This window comes from Crotalus tigris, unplaced genomic scaffold, assembly GCF_016545835.1.
Source record: "Crotalus tigris isolate CLP2741 ecotype Arizona unplaced genomic scaffold, ASM1654583v1 scf7180000018826.840336, whole genome shotgun sequence".
NCBI lineage: Eukaryota > Metazoa > Chordata > Lepidosauria > Squamata > Viperidae > Crotalus > Crotalus tigris.
The window spans coordinates 303535-325627 of NW_024097216.1; the positions used below are offsets into that span (position 1 = coordinate 303535).

A 22093-nucleotide genomic window follows, 5' to 3' on the forward strand; every position below is an offset into this window, starting at 1 on the left:
TTGAATTCACTTGAAAGCCTTGCTGAGTTCAGTAAGTTCTATTCAAATAAATATATATAGATTCAAGCTTTTGGCTCAGTAACTCAAACATCAGTATGGTATATATATAACGTGAATTTTTAACAGCCAAGACATGAACTATAAGGATATATATAGTTTGGAAGGAAAGCATTTACTGCAGAATTATGTGTACTTTTTAATATTTTTATTCACTGCTCGCGGAAGAAGGTGAAAGTACAGTATCCTCCATGCTACATCTGATGCATTTTGACACTGTGAAAAGTTAATGTTGGGTTTTCTTTCTTATAGGCTGAAATTGTAACTCAGTCTTCTCCAACAGATCTTTTCAGATGTGCTGGAATACAACTCAAAATATTTTGCTCAACTGCTCCCCCTCCCCCCCAAAATTATTTAAGCAGTTATACAACACGATATTCAATTTTTTTATAAAGTTAAAATCCTATATATTACACTTTCAGAGCAGAGAATTACAAATGTTATATGCTATCATCTCCTATGCATGTTTTACATGACTTCCACTTTCCACTGTACAGGAAAGACAGATTGGAAAATTAAACAATTCATTTTTCAGTTTAGACAAAAAGCTTGTCTCTAAAACACTCTTAATACGAGTCCTGTACAAAAATGGATCTTCTAAAATCCTACACAAATACATATTTGTCAAAAATATGAAGTTCAACATTTGAAAATTTGAATTTTAAATATTTTATTCTCATTTTAATATAATATTTATATATAGATGTTAGGTTTTTATGTTACATGTACACTTTCATGGCTCATTCTGTGAGGAAGATGGGCAGTTTCTAAATGTGATAAATAAAATATCAGAAGAGATTTCTTCCATGAATCAGGAGAAGACTATTGGACAATTACCCAATTCAAAAGTCATTACTATGTATTCAAACTGGCCATACTATACCTGGAATCAAAAGCAATTAAACATTTATGTTTTCTTTTTTATGAAGTGTATATCCTTGTGGTATTCCAATATAATTCATTATGCTATTATCTTGCAGAGATAAATATTCATGAATAAATAAATATTCAAAAGGTTTTAACATGCCAGCAGTTTGCCATCTGGTGATCACACCAGCTTATTCTGCCCAAGTATTTTCTGCAATTCAAAACATATTTACTTAGAATGGGTATCTCTTAATTTAATTAAATATATTTTATTTTTCAAGATTCCCTTCAATGTTATTACAAAAATAAACAAGAATTAAATCATATTTCAATGTTTATATTAAATTATACGCTACACCAAAAGAAGAACCACAATAACATCTGTACAGGTAGTCCTCGACTTATGACAACTAAGCACAAAATTTCTGTTGTTAAGTGAGATATATAAATATGAACCAGTTGCCAAGCATCTGAAGTTTGATCACATGACCATGGGGATGCTGCAACAGTCGTTAACTGAAAAAATGGTCACGTCACTTTATTCAGTGCCATTCAGTGAATGGTCCCTAAGTGAACTGTTGTAAGTCGAGGATTACCTGTATTGGACATCAGGGTTCCCCGATCTGAGGCCATCCAGGCCCATAATTCCCAACCAGGCTAGGGAAGGGGCTTTTTTAAAGCCCACTGGCCCACAGCGGTATATAAATCTGAAGAGAGGTAGGGGTGGGAATAACTTAGCGAAAATTCGCCGGCAGAAACCCGGACCTCGGCTCCTCCGCTCCCCGCCAGGGCAACGACCGGACCTGCAGCGCCCTCCAGGCCGCTTGTTTCTCGCGCGCCTGTTCTCCGAAGAGAGAAGCGGAGCACGGCAGCCGAAGTAGAGCAAAGCGGGCCGTCCCTCCGCTGCTCCGCAAACCTCCGGTCTCTTCAGGGCGGCCCCGTCACCTTCCTTCAGTCAACCAGCAGGCGGAGCTGCAGGGAGCGGCCCCCCCTTCCACGGGCTGCGCAGGGAATATGGGGGGGGAGGAAGCGGAAGAGGAGCTGCCGCTGCTGTTGCTGCTGCTGAGGGGAGCCCAGCGGGCGTTGTAGTTGGGGGCCAAAGGCTGACGCGTGGCGCGACGGCTGGCTCTGAGAACCAAAAGAAAGAAAGGACTGTCTCGACACCGACAGGATCTGTTTTCGGTCTTACGGCAACCAGGTCAGCCCCCCCCCCACCTCCCTAGGGTCTCAGGGAGGAGGGGGCGAAAGGACCCGGATGGGGTTTCGTTGCTGGACGGGCACAGGGAGGGGCTGAAGAGCAGGCGGCAGCGGGAGGATTATATTCCCATGCGATCTGCGCGTGCGGAGAAGGAAGGGGGAGGAGGGTGAAGCTGCGACTCGCGCGCCCTGTTCGAATCCGAGCCGCGAAAAGGAACGGGAGGGGGGGGCGCGCCTGCGTGTGACGTCACGTCCACTTCCCTCGACCCGGACCACTCCGCGCGCGGGCGAGCACGTACGGGGCGTTTGTTGTATGTATACAGTATCTGGGACTCACGGACACGTGCGCGCTGCTTCTGCCATATTAGTGCTCAAGACGAGAGGCGGTGGGTGGGCGCGTTGAGATGGGAGTTCTCGCGAGGTCAGCCCTCGTTCCCGTGGGAGCTTGACCAGAGGCAGGATGGCGGCGCTGCGCTGGGCGTGATGGGTAATAATGGTAACGGGCAACCGGGACGCGGGGAGGTGAGGGAGGGAGGCTAGGGGCGGTGCGGTGTGCGTGTTACTTGAGTGTCAGCCTCTTAGTCTGTCGACGCGTGTGGGGCGGGGCTGAACACTGCGGGGAGTTTGACCTGGCAAGAGTTTGCGCGTCTTCGTTGGCTTCTCCCCTCCCCCCCCCCCGCACGCCTCCCTCCGTTTGGAAGGTGCCCCGCCGCTTTGCGGTGCCTCGTCCCCACATGGTGCTGTTGCGCCCCCTGTCGACCGTCTGGCCACTTAGTTTCGCCCCTCATTCGTACCTAAGGTCTTGAGCTGTTTTGTAACCACTTGTGAAGCTGTACCTTCAAAAGCTCTGCCCCCGAGTACAGGGATGCAAAATTGTCAGGACCATCGCTGCTTCTTCTCAAGTGCCTGGGATCGCTATATAGCATACCCGTAGTTGCTACATTGATTGATGGGATTTGGGAGGTGACCTCAATATAAGAAAGCACTAAAATAATTATTCTGCCAGAGCCATGGCTTGCAGTCCTAATGAGTTTCCTTATGCTACTTGCCAAGTATACTAAACACATTACCTTGCAGCAATTTTCCTTGCGTTGGTTTAAAAAAAAACCTACTGTATGAAAATAGACAATTCTTTAAAAGACGCCAAGGCAAAGCATGTCAATAAAGTGCATCAATTTTATGTATCAATATTGTCTGAAGGCATATTTTGTGCTGCTTGCTGCTGATCTTGTGTGAAGGTGTCTTAATAGATTTTCTCATGTAGCATAAACTATGCTTGTTTAGTAGTCTTTGGTTGACTATGCAGCTAATGAAGCAGGTTTGCAAATCACATATAACAAAACTAGCTTGCAGAGACACCTATTTATATGAATTATGAAATAGTTTCAAAGAGGTAGTTTTACTTGAATTTCCAAACCAAGCGTTTTTATTGTTCAGTCGGAACTTCTAGATTTGGGGAGGGGTTGATTGAAAGTAAATATTGTTATTTTTTTAACTTTTGGTATTTATAGGTACATTTTTAAATATTTTTGTATACGTTGCAAATATTTAAAGGGCACTAATGCTTTAATAGGCATCATGCAAAGTTACTCTGGTTTCAATTACAAATAATTTCTTAGAAACTCCATGGAATTCAATAGGGAGAGTGAGATTAAGATGTAATGTGGTAAGTATTTTCCTTCTGATCAGGTTGGATTCTTGGTGTCTTCATGAAAATATCTATATTTTCTTGGTAACAGCCTCTTTTCTTGTTCTGCATTTCCGTAGGAAAAATCCAGCCAAATGTCACCAATATGTTCATGTACTGTAATAAAAGCTTCAAGATTCTTTTTTTTAAAATCCATTTAATTATTGGATTGCCTGTTAAATTGCTTCTCCTTTTACACTAAGAACATATTTCCATTATGCAACTTGTATACAAAAATGTGGACTGATCTCTTTTATGAAGACTTTGTGTTGTGCAGAAGTACTGCTGGAGAATTATTATTTTGTCCAGGCAGTTGTGTTTCATTATGTTGTTTTTAAATTTTGTTTCAATTATGTCTTTGATATTTTGTAAACCACTGGGTGTCCTTTTGGAATTGGGTGACCTTAACAAGTCAGATAAGTGAATAAAATAAAATGTTATTCTGATAGCACAATTAATGCTTTGCCTTCAGTAGTTACATGCTGGTCCAACAAGTTCTAGAATTAGGCTGCTACTATCCTCCCCCCCCCCAGTTTAATTATACAATATTTGTGTGTGTGTGTGTGTGTGTAGAGAAAGACATTTACATACTACATCCATACACAGACATACTGAAAACTAAGTCACACTGAAATTAATGGAATTGATTTCCAAATAGGTATGCTCTTGAGTGGATTTAATCAATGATATACAAGCCAGAGTCTTAATATTAAAAGTCAGGAAAATCAATAGTATAATATATCAAATGTCACATGGAAACTTTGGATATTCCCTTTAACTCTCTATATTGATTGCAATACGATAAGTAATGAATGCATGTGTGTGTTTCATTTTATAAAATACCAACACAAAATTCTCTTTAAAGGTAACAGCAAAATGTCTTAGCTATACAACAGAACTACTGACCTGTAGAATGATTGTCACAAAGTATGTCATTATTTCCATTCCTTTTATATATACCAGTTATTTCTCTTCTTTTGGTTGTCATCTGTTCTGTCTTCTCTCTCTCACTCTTCAAACTGACTCAACTTTCTATCTCTGTCTTAACAAGAACTGCCCAGCTGTAGTAATAGTCTACCATTTCATCACATATTTATAATGAAAGCTTACCTCTGCTATCCTTGTAGGATAAAAGATTTAAAAAAAATGGACTGTTCCCTCATCACAAAATAAATACATTCTTTTTATATATCCTGTCTTGTCAAACAACCAACTATCACAATTTTATTGCCTGCCAGTTATTCGTGTATATAACTCTTGCTTTTTTTATAGCTTTCTTCCAGTTTTACATAACTATATTTCTACTGAGGAAAGCATCATATCACCATTAATAGCTGCTTCTTGTTTAGATTTCCTAATTTCCTTGTCTCCCAGTTGAAACTTTTTCCATTTTCATTTTGCCAAGTGATATTGGAAATAGCTGAAATGGTATTAGCTGTTGTCCATTGTGGAATTGTAAAAATCACTTTTCAATCTCATGTGAAAAAGTAGGAAAAATGATATTTTACTAGAGTAGGTTTTAGGATTGATTCATCCAATCTTGTACTTTTTAAATTTTTAAATTAAGTGGGTTTTCCCCCCCTTCTTTCAGTGTCATTTTCATCATCATCTTATCTTACCAATTTGATTTTTTTCTTCCATTTTTACTTAATGTGATTGCTTGACATCTGGAGAAATTTCTTTTAGTATTAAATGCAGTGCTTCTTAAAGCCAAGGAATTTTTTTTTTCTTTTTTCCTCCTTCAAACTCAGGCTCCTATTTTGTACTGTTTTCTGTAGTCTCAATAACTATAGTGGTTGACTGTTCTTTTTTTCCTGGCATTCCCCTTTCTTAACAGCAGTCATTTAGTTTTCTTCTGCCGTCTCACCTGAAGCTTTTATTACTGCTTCTGTTTTCTGTTCTACAGAAAGTCCTTGACTTAAAACCGTGACACATTCAGTTTTACAACTTTTTTTTTGCTATGGTCATTAAGCAAATAACCATAGTTGTTAAGTGAATCTGTGGTTGTTAAGTGAATCCATTATTCACTCAGGGACATTTTTGCCCAAAACCAGCAGTGAATGCTAGTTTTTGGCAAAAATGTCATAAACCATGATCATGTGACCACAGGACATTACAAATGGGCATAAATGTGTGCTGGTTGCAAAGTGCTTAAAATGTCCTATAGCCCCGAAGGGCACTGCTGAGACTTTGGAACCCAATCTTAAGTACCTTTTTTTGGGGGGGGGGGGTTCCATCATAACTTTTGAACAGTTGCTAAGCTTCCAGTCATAAGTCAAGGTCTACTTGTTTCTTCATGCTTTTTAGCAACCAAATCTATATGCATTTCTACTTCCTATTCCATATTTTTTATTCTGTTTTTTTTTTCTCCAGCCATTTGTTCTAAAATTTCTCAACCTTCTATTTTCCTTTAACCTGCTTTTTTCAACTTTGTTTCCCATATACAGCCGGTGCTTTCTGCTTTAGTTGCCTCTGTTGTCATTTGTTTTTCTACAGTTGTCATACGTCCAGAATATATTTTTCCATTCTTTGCAAACATTAGACACAATTGTTTTCCAAATCTATTCATTGTTGGCTTTATTTCCTGTTGTACAAAACTTGGGTATAAATATCCACAATGTATTTTAATGTAGTAAATTATACAACTTTAATACCATTATATCTATTGGCATTATAGTGGATGTAGAAAGCTTATATGTTATATTAACAGTGGAATGCTTGGTAAACCTGGTAAAATGCCAGACTTTTGAGCTGTAAAAAAATCAGACCAAGGTTTCAGATTTTTCCCCACTTTTAATATAATATATAAGCTGTACTATTCAACAAAAAAACCACCAAATTGAAATCTTTTTTTGGGGGGGAACCAACAATAAAACACTTAAAATAGCATGGTTGCATAAAAATTCACACTCTTAAACTAATACATTATTGAAACACTTTTTGATTTTATGACAGCATTCGGTCTTTTGGGGTGGGAGCCTATCAACATGGCACATCTTGCTTTGATAATCTTTGCCCATTCTTCCTTGTAAAAGTACTCCAAATCTGTCAGATAGCGAGTGCATCTCCTGTGCACAGCCCTCTTAAGGTCATCCCACAGATTTTCAGCCTAAGCCAGGGGTAGGCAACCTTGGCTCTTTTATGACTCGTGGAATTCAATTCCCAGAATTCCTGAGCCATCATGGCTGGCTTAGGAATTCTGGGAGTTGAAGTCTACAAGTCATAAAAGAGCCAAGGTTGCCTATCCCTGTCCTAGACTATGAACTTTGGCTGGCCCATTCCAAAATTTTGATCTTCTGGTGAAGCCATTCTTTTCTTGATTTGGAAGTGATTTATCTTAGTCTGATTTTTTTTGCATCTCAAAAACCTGGCATTTTAACAGAAGTATGTAGACTTTCTGTGTCCACTACAGATGAAATCTTAGTAGTCCTCACTTGGTTTCTAGAAAAAAACTAAGAAAAATCAATTTTAAGACTTCTTGACAAATGGAAAATAATTGAAAATAAAATAAAAAATAAATAGATCATAAGCAACAAGATATACCAATATACTCTCAGCCTCTTATTTAATTTAAATAGATCTTAAAGCTAGATCACACTTGCAAGGTCTACAGCACACAATAATTAATTTATTGTTTATCATAGTAATTCGTTTTAAATAACATTGTGATGATTGATCATGGATATAATTAAGACTGCATGCAAAGTTGACAATTTTTCTTCTATTCATCTTGTTTTTTTAATCTTGCAGTGAATTAAAGCATGATATTGTATATATTGTGATAAAACAGTGGGCAAATGTGGTTGAGAAGTAACAATATACTAGAATTTTTCTGAGGAAATAGTTATGGTAGGGATATCTAGTTTCTTCATAGTTTATATATCTCTTCGCATGAGCAATTAAAAAAATATAAATATTAATTTGGCTTATTACATTTGAATCCTTTTACTAATAAAAGCCCTTTTTACATATGATCAGGATTAGATTCATTTTATTGTGTGAATACATAAACAATTAAGATATGTGTAAGGCTAACATATCTATACAATGAATTTTGACAAATTATAACTTTTAAGTCTTAAAACCTTAATAAGAATGAAACTGTTAGAAGAAAGTAATGCTCAATTTCATGTAAAGCTATTTTCAAAGTTGCACATTCATTTTAAAATATTTATTTTATCAAATGATTTTAAGTAATTCATTTTACATTAAAATTCAGTATAGTTTCAAGTGAATTGGCATGGTGCACTTCTACTTGAATTGTGAATTTGTTGATCAGTTCCCTCAGTACTAAATAATCATCTGATTCTTCATTAATCTTGTATATCTTTGGAAACCTAATCATTGACCACTCTTTTGTAAGATAGTGTCTCCTTAAAGTCAAGCTCAACTTCTGATTACAGGAATATATCCTTGTTGATTTTTTTATAAATGCAAAATTGGTTTGGCATAGTCTTCTTGTGTTTAACGATGTATTTAATGCAACACATAGAAGCATAAAAGAGCTGTTAGGAAGCCTCAAGTTAGCTTGATTTCCCCTGTGCCAGCCCTGAAGAGCTGAAAGTTAGGCTTTGTCAGTTTGAGAAGAAGTAAGGTCAATTCAGACACTGGCCAGACATTTATTTCTTGAAGAATGTCATAGGAAATAGAGAAAACCCTTATCTCAGTCAAAGAAAGTAGCACTGACAGAAAGCATACCCCCAACCCAATTAAGGCAGAATACTGATTCCTAATATTAGTCTGTTTTGGACTAGGAAAAAAAAATGGGGGGGAACTCCTAACCTCACCTCTCAGGAAAAAGGGAAAAGTAGTTGGGTATTTAGGTAAGAACATTAGCTAGTAAGGATCAACTTGATCCATTCTATATAAAATTGTTTAAAGCTCATCATCTCTACTATAGGTTATCTTCAACTTGGGACCTTAATTGAACCTACAATTTCAGTCATACAGTGGGTCATCATGTGACCAGACTTGATTTTTTTTTGTCCTTTTTTGTGTTAAGTGGTCTTCAAGGAAACAGCAGTGTTGTTAAGTGAATCCATTCTTTCCAACAAAAATAACAAAACCACAGTCATGTGACCACGGCTGTAAATGCGGGCCAATTGCCAGGCACCCACAGTGTAGTCACATAATTGCAGCAATGTTTCGGATGTCAGAATTTCAAAACCAGATCATAAGCAGCTTTTGGATGGATTGGTCATAACTGACAGGTTATAAAAACTACTTGTAGTCTTGAAAAACGGTAGGATTGAAAAGTATTTCTCCATTGCCTCCCCTGTTTCTATTCACTAACCTTTTCTTGTACTTTTTTTTAGCATTTTAAGCTTCACAACCAAGTTTATGTTTATTTTCTTTAAAACAGATATGAGTTAATTTAAAGGACAATTATCTAAAAACAAGTTAGTTACAGTTCCTTGTACTGAATATTTAAAGATATGTTTTTCCTTCAGTTTAGTGTTTCCCTTAACATCTATAATGGCTACGATGGCATTATTTCAAGGGATGTACTGTCTGGGTTTATAAATTAAGCACAAGGCAGTTGGTTGCTTTTTGGCACAATACAGTATGTCAGCATTCCCCAACCTTTAAGGCTTGGCAGCCTGGCGGGGAAGGAGAGGAATCAGCCCATGCAAGTGGTGGGCTGGCTTGTGCAAGTTGAGTTGTGCATACATGTTGGCCCGTTGCTTGTGCAATTCGAGTTTCGCTTGCGTGTGCAGCAATCAGCTGCTCACGCGGTCTAATTCAATTGGGCCATGGCCTGGTAATGGGCTGCGGCCAAGTGGTTTATAAAATATTATTTATGGCTTTGTATATTTGTTCAAAGCAGCCACTTGTGGCTTAATTAACAGATCATGCTTAGTAAACATGAGTTAATAGAATGTGTTATTACTCATTGAATTCTCCCTAAATTACATGCAGTATGAATTAATGTTTCAGTGAGTCTTAGTTAAAGAAAAGTTCTGTTTATAAATGTCAATGAAGATTCTCAGTCATCCAGATAGAAATGTCTAGAAGTTGCGTCATGGCAACTGGACTTATTTTTGTCAGTTTGAGACGTTACTGTTTATAAACCTTGATCAATATGCAGCATATTGCAAGTCAGATGAGGGTACTGAGAATTTCAAGTAGAGCTCTGCTTTATATCATGTCCTCAAGGGGGGACATGATAGCAGTATTCCAATATCTCAGGGGCTGCCATAAAGAAGAGGGAATTAAGCTATTTTCCAAAGCACCTGAAGGCAGGACAAGAAGCAACGGGTGGAAACTAATCAAGGAGAGAAGCAACCTAGAACTAAGGAGAAACTTCCTGACAGTGAGAACAATTAATCAGTGGAACAGCTTGCCTCCAGAAGCAGTAAATGCTCCAACACTGGAAGTTTTTAAGAAGAGACTGGACAGCCATTTGTCCGAAATGGTGTAGGGTTTCCTGCCTGAGCAGGGGGTTGGACTAGATGACCTCCAAGGTCCCTTCCAACTTTACTATTATTATTATTATTATATGTGACAAAAATGAGAATGAATATATATTTTCAGTATACTCCAAAGATCGGAACAATCAAAATCTTTAGTCAGTAGAATTTTTAGCATATTAACTGTAATAGATAAGATTAAGTAATGTTAAATTATTAAAACCTAATAATAAAAACTGTGCTAGAATATGTTCCAAAAATAAAGCTCCTACTAAGAACTGAGCAATATATTTGACAAGTAGTATCAAAGGCATCATTACTGTTTTAGGGGGAAAAAGTAATCAGAAAATTAACCAGATAATAAATTTACATAAAGACACGCAGTGCCCAGTCTCCTTACCCAAAGTTGCTAATTAATTGAAACCAATCCTGGAGTTTTTTCCCCAAATAAATATGACATCATTATATAGATACCTGTGTTTTTAGACACACATACCCACTAGCCAGAGGTTATTGCAAAGCAAAAACTCAAATTGAAGGATGTAAAGAAATTAGCCCATTTATACGATTAGTTAATGCCTCATCTTTATGTGTAACATGCCTTTCTTTCACACATACATCTTTAGTTTGTATTCTTCTATAAGTAAAAAAAAACCAAAAAGGGATGAGGTAAAATTACAGGGATTGTATATTAAGAATGGCATAAAGAAAGGAGAAAAATAATATAAAACTCAATAATGTTTTGCTGAGTTCAGTGAGCATGACCCCATATATGTTTATTGTTATAAGTTCCATTGTGTTACTTCTAAGTAAATTTTGTTAAGTCAGCTTGTTTAACCAATGTGAAATCCTGCAATAATCAATTATGGGGGGGGGAGTTGGATAACTTCCTATCTTTCTTATTATTCTTCTCTGTAAAGGTTGAGTGTCTGTAGTGAATAGAGAAGTCACTGCCATTGTTTCTTTCTCAGTGAAGTTTGGACCCTAGACAAATACGTGGAGTCCAGGATACAGCCAAATTTCCATCTGTAAAATATGCATATTTTAATTATTAATTCATTTGGAAAACGTATTTTAAATATGGAGGAAGCAATGATGGCTAGCCTTTCAGTTCTCTTGGTTTACAATTTATACCAGACTATAAGCTCTACTATCTAGATTAAAGTTCCAACAAAAATATGCATCTCCAGTACACCTTCTATCATTTAGTGACCAAACTCCATTCCAATGACTTGGTTGTTAAGTGAAATGTTTGCTAAGTAATCACATGATCAAAAGAGATGCTTCGAAGATTACTGGTTGGTCCATGTCATTCAGATAAAGTTCTCTTGTACAGTGTCCCATCCCTGAGCCCCCCTTCACAGAGCAGAGAGATTTCTTAAACAAACTACAGCATCTGTTCTTGAGCCGCTTTTCTCCAGAGTAGTATTTCCTGAAAAAATGGTAACTGCAAGTTAACAAGCCCAGTCCTTAATTAGTTTATTAGAATTTTCTAGCCCTGCACTTCTTCCTGAATTAGTTTCACACAGAAAACTTTTGTTGTCAGGGTCATGAAATTTGATCATAAAACTATTTATTGTTGAATTTGTGAAGATTACTAATAAAAATACCCCTAAATAAACAGTGGCTGTATAAGTATACATAGGCCTCATTTAGTGATGCTTCACTACAGGGACACTGTAATGGCCACAACTAGCACCATTGTAACTTTGGTCGCTGAATGGGTGGTTGCAAATATTAATTGATCTGTATTAATTGATTTCTCCTACAAAAATGTGACCATGGTGTGAACATAGATACTTCTATTCCAATTGAGAACCTTCTATGGGGTATTGACTACAATATCCAACTTCCTAGTTATTTTGCTTTGGCATAAATAGGAGTTGTGGATATCTGGAGGATTGCAAATTGGCTCAGGCAGGGTGTTGAAATAATTCCCTTTCATTTTGGTGCAATGTAAATATTTGAAAGGATATGTTTTTTTAAAAAAGATATGTCGCGTGGATAATACATTCTTGGGAGAGAATAATAAACAATCTGATACAAAAGCTTCCAAAGTATCAGTTGTGCACAATCCGCATGACGTTGAAAATTAAACTATCTTTGTCACAAGGATTTCTTAGAATAAGTTACAGTGGTGGTATTATTAGCAAGCCGTGTAGGATACTTTTTTGTATAGAGCAGTGGAATTTAAATGTATTTTTATGACAAATGTGTAATCAAAAAATGCAATTAGAGTAAAATTATTGAAATTGTCGAAGTAGAAAAATGTTACTATGCATTTTTAACATTTCCTAAACAGTTGGCCTTTACTATTTGGGACTACATAGAGCCTTTATTTAACAAGAAGCATAACTCAAAAATTTTGATTATTTAGCATGCACACTGTTCTGTAGTGCATTTTTTTACAGTACATTTCTGCTTTGGAACATATGGGAATAGGCAGTAAGTAAAGGTTAAATCTGTCATTCTGTTTTATGTTCACATATTTTCATGTATCTTAAGAAACTGGCATTTTCAGCTATGTTTCAGCATTTGCAAAGCTTCTCATAAGCTGTTACTGAAAAAAATTATTATAAAATATGTTCTATAAATATTCAAAATTTGAGAACAGAGCCCCTTACTGATAAAAGGAAAAATATTAGTGTATGAATTTTGTAGATTTAGTAGTTCTAATATATTTGTATTAAATTCTCTTGAGGCTGTTTTTAAAGAGATGGTATAAACTTCTTAGAAAATACTCAAAATTCAGTTTAAGCAATACAGTTTGTTTAAGAAGTACTTATGAGTTGACTTATACTATTTACTCACTTTTCATAATTCTGTTGTCTTTTCTGTACAGTTTCGATATTAAAGGAAACAAAATGATCAGATAAAATGCATGGAATGCATCATGGACTTTAAGAGTGATGACTAATAAGATTAGCAGAGCAGCATTGGAATTCCTCAGATTCAAGGAAAAGCATTCATATTTCATTCATTTTGCAATGGTAGGAGCCATTTAACATATTTGCACAAAATTATATTGTTTTTTGTATCATTCAATGTTTAAAACTGTTATTCTAATCACTCTTTTCATCATAGAATAATATTAATGAATCAATGGGATATTTTTGGTAACTTATTTTTGTGCATGTTTTGTTTATTTGATTTCTTTTATTCTTGATATTTTCTATGTCAGTCCACGCCAAATGGAATAGTATTGTATGTATCTTAAGGCTACCTACCTTAAAGATATAGAAATATTTCTATCTAGCAGAGTTGCATGACCTTCTAGAGTCCGTGTTTAAGTTCTATTACCATGCTGCTCAATACTGTGTTGCTCAGGATATTGTTTGATCTGATTCATCCCAAGAGCTTTATTCTTCTTCTCCTGTTAAAACACTTTATCACCTTCTGTAATGTGTTTGTGTGTTCTATTCTTAAATTGTAAATGTAATTGGCAATGCCGCCAAGTCTTTTTTAAAAATCTGTTCAATGTAGACTTTCAGTAGAAATCTACATTTCTACTACACTTAAAGTATTTTCTTCATCCACCTCTCAGATATTTAAGCAGTCCTTGTTCTAACTCCTCATAATATGGTCCTGGGCATATTGAAGGAAGAATGAAATTATTCTCACTTGTTCAATCTTGACTTTCCCCTTGCCAGTCCTCCTGGCAGTATTGACTCTGCTATTCTTCAAGACAAGAGTATGATTCCTTAAGTTCAGCAAAATGCACGATAATCATCTTACGATGTACTCCTTTTTTGTCTCTGAATCTTAAAATTGAATCTACTCTTCTTTGCTTTTCATTTCATAGCCTAACCTAGAAAAAAATAAGTTGTATAGGCCGGTTAGAGAGATCTGCTTCTTTTGGGTTGATTACATTTTGTTCTAACTTACTTTAATTTGCCTTGGAGTTCATTCGAATTTGGAATATAGCCTCACTAAATATCACACAGTATTTATCTTTAGTTCTATCCCAGAGAACATATGCACAAAAGAATGGAATGCATGCCATAATTCTCCCGTTTATTCAGAATGACATGTCTTCTTCATTAAAGGACTAAAATCTCTGTACAATCATTTATAACTCTGCTTGCCTTTGAATTGGCTAAATGGCTAAATTGGATATACTTTTGTGATCTCTTTGCTTTTACTAAAGTTGGAAGTACTGTAATTATATTGTGTTTTGTTATTTTAAGATACCATTTTTTAAAATTGTATTTCACACAAAAGTATTTTTTCCATGCCAGAAATAACTTGCACAATATTCAAGACAATTCCGATATAATATGCTTGTTTAGTGCATTACATACGAACAATCTGAAAGCGACAGATTTTACATGTCACTTTACATTACATAAATAAAAGAGTGTTAATTATTTTCTGCTAATTATTTGTTGAATCTGATCTGTTTAAAAAATCTGAATAAAATTTAGTAGAAATATAAATTTGTACTAATATTGCAATCTTAAACATTTTAATTAAAAAGACTATTATGTGATTTTAATGTGACTAAGTTCTTCTTTGTAAATTTTACCTTGAAGCCTTAATCTGACCAGACAATATACAGCATGGGGTGACTGATGAATGTAAATACCAATTATATATTAACCATTGAAGAAAAAAAACAGAGCATCCCTTGTCTTGAGAATATTTTGCTACAGCAGGGATCCCCGACCTGTGGGCCATGAGCCACTACTGGGCCTTGAGGGGATTGCTACTGGGCCATGGAAACAGTGGCTCATGCATGAGCATCCTCACTTGCACGCCTGTCGGCTTCATCCCCGGAACCATCCCCTCTCCCACCCCCACCAGTCCGCAAAGCCAGAAACATTGGGGAACTCTGTGCTACAGGTTTCCATAGCTAGACTATTTATGCAGCTGGTAATAAATACAGAATTGAAACAAATGTATAACTCATGGCATAGATTTTGTTTCTTGTGAATTACTTAGAGGACACTTGACACATATTACATCGTGATTTAATTTAATGGACAATTAAGATGTAGTGTTAAATTTACATTTTGTATAATTTCAGTACACGATAACAAACTAGTTCAAACAGTCCCCTTTTCCTCATTTAATTATATTGTTTTAGTTAACTTTTCTGAAATGTACTCTTTATTGCGTTGCACTAATTAGATTTGACACTTAGTACTTAATTGGCTAGTTCTATCTTACCAACATAACATTGCTGATACTATATTGTATCTTTCCTCCAACGTTCTTGATTGAACCACACGGGCAAGAAGCAGGATGAGAGCTTTCTGGAAAGAGGGACTCTTATGGCTTAGGAGTGGGCCAAGTGATCAGGGAACACCAAATAACAACATACCTCCAGCAACCAAAACCACCATGACTGCAAATGCTACCATCTCATCAGGTGGTACCACAAATAGCAATTTGATCCATTGAGTGAAATAATAAGTTCTGACATACGGATGAACATTTGCGCATGGGCAACTCAAGTAATACTCAATAGCAGACCTGGGCATTTTATGGCCTGCGGACCACATCTGGCCCATATGCAGTCCCAATCCAGCCAGTATTAGTGGGGGTCAAGGCGGAGGGGTGGGGCGGCAGCAGTGCAGCTGTGGTTTTGGGGGCAGGGCAGCAGCAGCGGAGGAGGGGCAGCATAGTCTCAGTTTTTTATCTGCCCCCATGGGCAAATTAATTACCCTTCCTCCCCTATAGGATATTATAGGGGAGAGAACTTTACAGCAGAGAATGCAATCCCTTCTCCAAAATGTCAAAGGGAAATGGAGAAAGAAATAGCAGCTCCTCCGTGAACAAGACAGAAATGTGTCTATTAAAATTCCTATTAACTGAAAAATTGGATAACAGAGCACAGCCTGATGTGCACACATACAAGACTCCCTACCCCAGGATGTTAGGGAGGAGACTATGTTATTCTTGCTCCATCTCATTTTGAAATTACACCAATAGTCAAGTTTCAACCTTGATCTCCCCCCCACACACACAGACACAATAGTGGGAAAGAAAACAAAGCTATAGGATGAAACTAAGTTGACAGACAAAGGGGAAAAAAACCCAAATTCCAGCCACAATAGAGCCTATAAGCTCCCATAAGCATAAAAAAAGTTTCAGTATCTAGCTTTTTTTTTTGTTAAAACATGTGACCAGATGGACCTCTTTAAGCATCCCATTGAGTTCACTCAAGCTTGCCATCTGATAACACTGCAGACAAACAAAAAACAGCAGCTGGAATGCTCAGAAATTAAGGAGGAAATCCAGGAATAACTGAACCAAGTAACGTTTGTTTCAGGCAACAATTACCTTAGTAAAAGTTGAAAGAAACATTTCTCTCCCAAGCTTCTGATTTAAGGTTGCAATTTACAAAGGATAATTAAGAAAATCAAGGAGGAAAGGTTTTTTTCCCAAAGTTTATAGGATAAGATCTTTATAACCAACACACATTAAGTAAATCAATCTGATGATTTTATCTGAAATGTTTTGCATACTTAGTTATTCTCAGAGCTTTTGGGGCCAGGAAGTGGTGGTATTTTATCTTCATATGCAGGGATCCTATCATTTTCATACACTAAGATTAAGGGGTAGCACACCTAAGTAAAGGCATCTGCCAGAAAAATAGATGTTGGTAACAGTAATTATGAAATAGGTATATCAAAGCAGGCAGGGAGCCAAGGTGTGTAAAATACAGAGGAAATAGTTGAGATGCTCCAATTTCTATCTTACGGAATCAGCATTGCCACTTTAGTCCAGTATATATCCTTTAGTTGCCTGGTTAAATTAAAAATAATTAAAGGCACTTTGGAACTCCAGAAGAGTCAAAATACAGTCCACAAAATCATCTTTAGGAAGTCTTTTTAAAGGTATTAAAGGATGATTGCCCTTTGGGCGTGTTACTGTGTCTTAGTGATGTTAAACTTTCAAAATGCTCTTGAAAAGGAAAATTCATTAATTTTCTTGAAAAGTAGTGTCAGTAGAACAGAATGCATACTGTGCTTAAAAAAGCATCAGAATGTAGGTATTATTGGCATATCCCAAACTTTTCTGTTTGACTGATACTGAGATTATTTTGATAAATTATATTTATGGGAATTCTTCGTTAATATCTATTTCTTTGTGCTATTTCCATTATTTATATAGTTACAGCTTAGTAAGTTTTCCACATCAAACAGGAACAAGTGCATACTTGCTTGCATCCTTATAATTTTAAAAAATGGGGAGGGGAAAAAAGTAGAAAGCAAAGTATTAAGCTCAAGAAACAGTTTAATAGCACCATTTTCTTATTTATCTTGCAATAATCTTGTAATTGCCTCTAAAAATAGTGTGATTTGCCTTTTTATTTAAATTCTTTTGAAAACTTTTTTCTATAACATTTTTGGACAGTTATACAATATAGTTTCAATATTCTACAGGAATAGGTCTGTATAGTTCCAAAACTTTGCAGCTAATATTTATAACCGTTTAGGATTCTTTTCCTCTGCCATCTGCATCCACCATTACAGTTCCTCTATCCTTCTTATATATTAGAGGATAAGGTTAAATTTAAAAGATATACATACAGATAACTGTACAAAGGATTATCGTTACTTGTCTATATACATAGTCCTTGTTTAGTTCTACAATTGGACCTGCAGCATTGCATTAAGTGAAACAATTGCTAAGTTAAACCACACCTGTGCCTTTGTTTTACAGAGGTCTTAAATGCAAGGAATAGTCACAATGTTATTTTTTACTACTACTACTACTATTACTACTACTACCACTACATTCATGTCAGGAGCACCAAAGCACTTCCAGGTTGAAAGGATTGAATGGTGACATCACCACCTTTGGGAGCTCCTTTCATGTCCTCATTAGGTTGCCCACCAAAGTGGTACCCATCTATCTACTTGTAGTTGCCCACTTTTGAACTGCTGGGTCAGCAGGAGCTGGAGCATGTGATGGGAGCTCACCCATCCCGTAGCAGCAACTGAGTCTCAAAAGCAAGCCTATCGTCCTAACCTTATGAGCCCTCACACTTCTTTTTATTACTGTCATAACTTTAAAAGATAACTGTCTGAGGCAGTCACAAAACAAAGACTGCATGTATTCATTCACAAAAATATCAGCTTTCTTAATGAATTTGAATTTTGCAAAAGTTAAACAAATATTTAAAAAATGGTACTAAAAGAACAGCAAAATAATTTAGTTTCAGTTGGAAAAGAAAAATTGGGGCATGAATCTAAAATGTACTGATTCCCCTACTTAATACCTCATAGAAATTCAGGACTTTAATACCCTATCTAGCAGGGTCTGGCTTGGAAAACACTAAAAAGTATCTTGAAAAACAGCTGTTTCTTGGGAGTTGTTTGCTTTAATAATTTAGTAATGCTTAAACTGGGTCTTCTACTTTCTTGCCCTCCCCTCCCCCCGTGTGTTCTTCCTATGTATCTTGTTTCTCCTTTCTTATCTTCATCTGCTTTTGTTCCCCTTCCTTTTCCTTTCATAATGCTATTATTTCTCAACCTATCTCCATCCCATTTTATTGTTTATATTTTTAGTTTTTTTAATTGTTTCTTGTAGAAGGCAGTATTGGAATGTATTTATATATTTTTCTTGTCTGGACAAGTCCCTGCAGTTTTCTTGGCAACGTTTGCCATTGGGCCTTTCCTAGGGCTGAGAGAAAGTGGTTGGCCCAAGGTCACCCAACTGGCTGTCTCTCTAGAACTCAAATTTCCTCCTTTTCTCATCTTAATGCCTTAACCACTGCACCAAACTGGCTCTCATGTCTGTATATGTGTGGTTAAATGTGTAAGAGAGAATGGCTGATATATGCAAAAGGAAATCAGTTACTTTTATAAATGGGATAATGTTGTGGGCAGTTCATTAATAATTAATTTGGGGGGGGGGTTCTTGGTTTTTGAGCTTGCTTCTCTTCCCATAGACATTTTATTAATCAGTCTAGCTAACATCATCAGAGCATGGAGGAATAGAGCTCGTTGGCTGTTTATATGTGATAGACTCTCCTACCAACTTTGATTGCTTCTTCCTTGATTGGTCTTGTTTATCTGGTGCTGGTGCCTGCTTATCTAAATATTGATTGATAGGTACTTACTGTGGAAGATCTGTTTGCCTCTATCCTTGACCTTTGGTTGTTTTCTGTCTTAAATAGTTTGTGCTGGGAACTTTTCTCAATGTGTTTGTTAGTAGTTGAAGAACAAGACTACATATATTTAAGCTTTATAACTTTATAAAGCTGTAGCTTAGTTTCACAAAGAAGCTCCTATTTCTTTCACTGATTACCCTGGAGATTTCCTGCAGATACCGTAGAGATTCTATCCCTAGTTGTCTGGGGAACAACACTGGCTGCGTAGAGCTGATGCCCCATTGGGAACTGAAAACATTTGATGACTTTGCCTGCATCTTTTTATGTTGCATCTTAGGTAATGATAATTGAAAACTTGTTACTGGACAACTGGTTTTGAGCAGCTAAATTAATTCATTAAGAAAATCACAGTATTTGCATCTGAGACTAGTGGATGTATTCTCTCTCTCTCTCTCTCTCTCACACACACACACACACACACACACCCTCTCTTAGTTCATATGCATTATATCTTATGGATATTATTTAGTATTCATTAAACCTGAACATGATTAATTGATTCTAGCTTCAACTAAAACTTTTTTTTCTTGGCTGTCTTTTATTTAAAAAATCTTGGGCATTCTCTTTTATCAACAGGAAATAGTACAAGCTTTGAAAAGTATCTCAAAAAGAGAATCAAAGCAGAGACAGCCACTTGTTCTGCTTTTAGAAGCTTTTGTATAATGTTAGAAGACTTGAGTATAGTTCGTTAATAATGCTTTTATTATCAATCATTATCAACTGGGGAATGTAGATTATTCCCCAGTTTTGCTTGCAACTGGTATCTTATTCATATCTTGCTGTCACAAACTCTGTTGGTCTTTCTATCTTCGCCCTTGAGGCACACATAGTTCAAATACGCAAATACCGTGAAATAGCATTTTATTTTGTAGCCAGTATGGCCAAAAGTGAAATGACCGATAAAGTATTGTTTACTTTAAAGTGCAATATCATTTTAAAATATGCCTCTCTTAGAAATCAGAGATACTTTATGTCCAATTTTTGTGGCAATTCTTTTGATATTTTAAAAATTGGCTTATGCTATCCTATGTAAATGGTACTCCATTTTACTAGAAAACAATGCAAAATGATATATGAAATCAGATTTTGGAGACATTATTGCTTATTGTAAATTACTGAATATCAGTAGTTTAAATAAATAGAGTCAGTAATATATTTTATATCACTCTTCGATTTCCTGGAAGATTTTCATCAAAAAATAAAAGACCATTTCAGTTTAGCAAATTTAGATTCTTCTGTCTGTATATCTTTTTTAAAAGATGAAGAGAGGATCAAATAAATATAAAGTGAATCATTACAGGAGAGTATATTTTTGAATATGTATAAACTATCTAAGATCATAAAAGTATTTTGCAAATAATCTTAGGGGAAATTGTTGAATTCTGGATTAGTAACTTTCAGGAAATGTGTTCTAACCATACAAGAGGAGCCGTGATACCTATTCAGACAGCAAAATAAGTATTAAACAGAAGTATTCCTTTGTATAAGATGTTTTACTAAGGTGGTAAATGAAGGAGCAGAACTGAAAGTACTGGAAAAATAAGACACAGTATATTAAAAAATACATATCCAGACTCCCCCAAAGAAGTCATAGTTTGTAAAATAAAATATGTTTCTTCCATTCTTACAAAAGCATTTGCTTGGAATGGAGTATTAAATGGGAAAGATTACTGCACTGAAGAATATTCATCTAACATAGCATTTCCCAAACTTGGGTAAAGTACCCAACATTGGATAAAAGAGGTTTTTCTTTGAATAACAACATACAAACCCATTACCCAATCACAATAGTCATATTTAAATTGTCCTAAAGCAGTGGTTCTCAACCTTTTTAATGCCGTGACCCCCAACTGGTCATAAGTCGAGGACTACTCAACCGGTCGTAAGTTGAGGACTACTCAACTGGTGCAGCACCGTTTGCAGAATGGGACTTTTGGCGGGCTCAGCAGGGCAGAGACAGCCTGGACAATTCCTATTGGCTTTTGAAAGCCAGTAGAATTAGACTTTATTCAAGAGAGTCTATTCTATTGGCTTTCAAAAGCCAATAGAATAAAAGGGAGTAGCACAGCTAAGGAAAAGGGGGGAAAAATGGCGGACTGCGTTGTTTGGCGACCCTCATGAAATGGTCGTTCGACCCCAAATGGGGTTCCGACCCACAGGTTGAGAACCACTGTCTTAAAGTATTTTACCTACACTGAATAAAGAGGACTTTCTGAAAAGTGATTTTGGGTAATGAAGGAAAAATTTTGGGATGCGCTGATCTAATGTTTGCTGCAAGTGCTGTGCTTAGCTGGCATGATAATTGCACATTCTTAGTGATTTTATTGACCATTCTGATTTCAAAATTTGAGTATGCTTCATTACTTATTTGATAAATAGTTCAGTAGTAGTAATAATAATAATAATTTTTATTTTACAATCACAGACCAAAATGCAAGCGCAACAAAAGAAAACACAAGAAAAATACAATCACAAACAGTTAACACCAGAAGCCTTGGCTAAAGGGAATTACAATGTTCTCCTCTAATAGTTACAGCTCTTAAAAGAAATTTAGAAACCTGAGAAGTGATATAGGAGGAGCCATCCCCTAGACAATATAAGACCAAATTACTAACATTAGAACCAGAGGGATCAATTCCAAGGAGAGACAGTAATTTAATTCTGGCTGTGTTATACATAGGGCAGTATGATAAGACATGCTCCACAGTTTCAACTTCAGCCCTATCACAGGGGCATAGTCGCTCACTAAAC

General features: G+C 36.3%; 1 protein-coding gene across 3 annotated transcripts in view; it reads left to right on the forward strand.

Annotated features, from left to right (window-relative positions):
• The first annotated feature begins 1982 nt into the window (after window positions 1–1982).
• The window catches only part of ZZZ3 (zinc finger ZZ-type containing 3), a 49231-nt gene continuing 29120 nt past the window's right edge, over window positions 1983–22093 (forward strand). For 2 of the 3 annotated variants that reach the window (XM_039356647.1, XM_039356649.1), the window contains exons 1-2: window positions 1983–2122; window positions 13061–13208. The gene's annotated coding sequence lies outside the window, so the exon portion shown is untranslated. Of the gene's footprint in view, window positions 2123–2479; window positions 2609–13060; window positions 13209–22093 lie in introns of those variants that run through there. The other variant, XM_039356648.1, reaches the window with a different exon arrangement.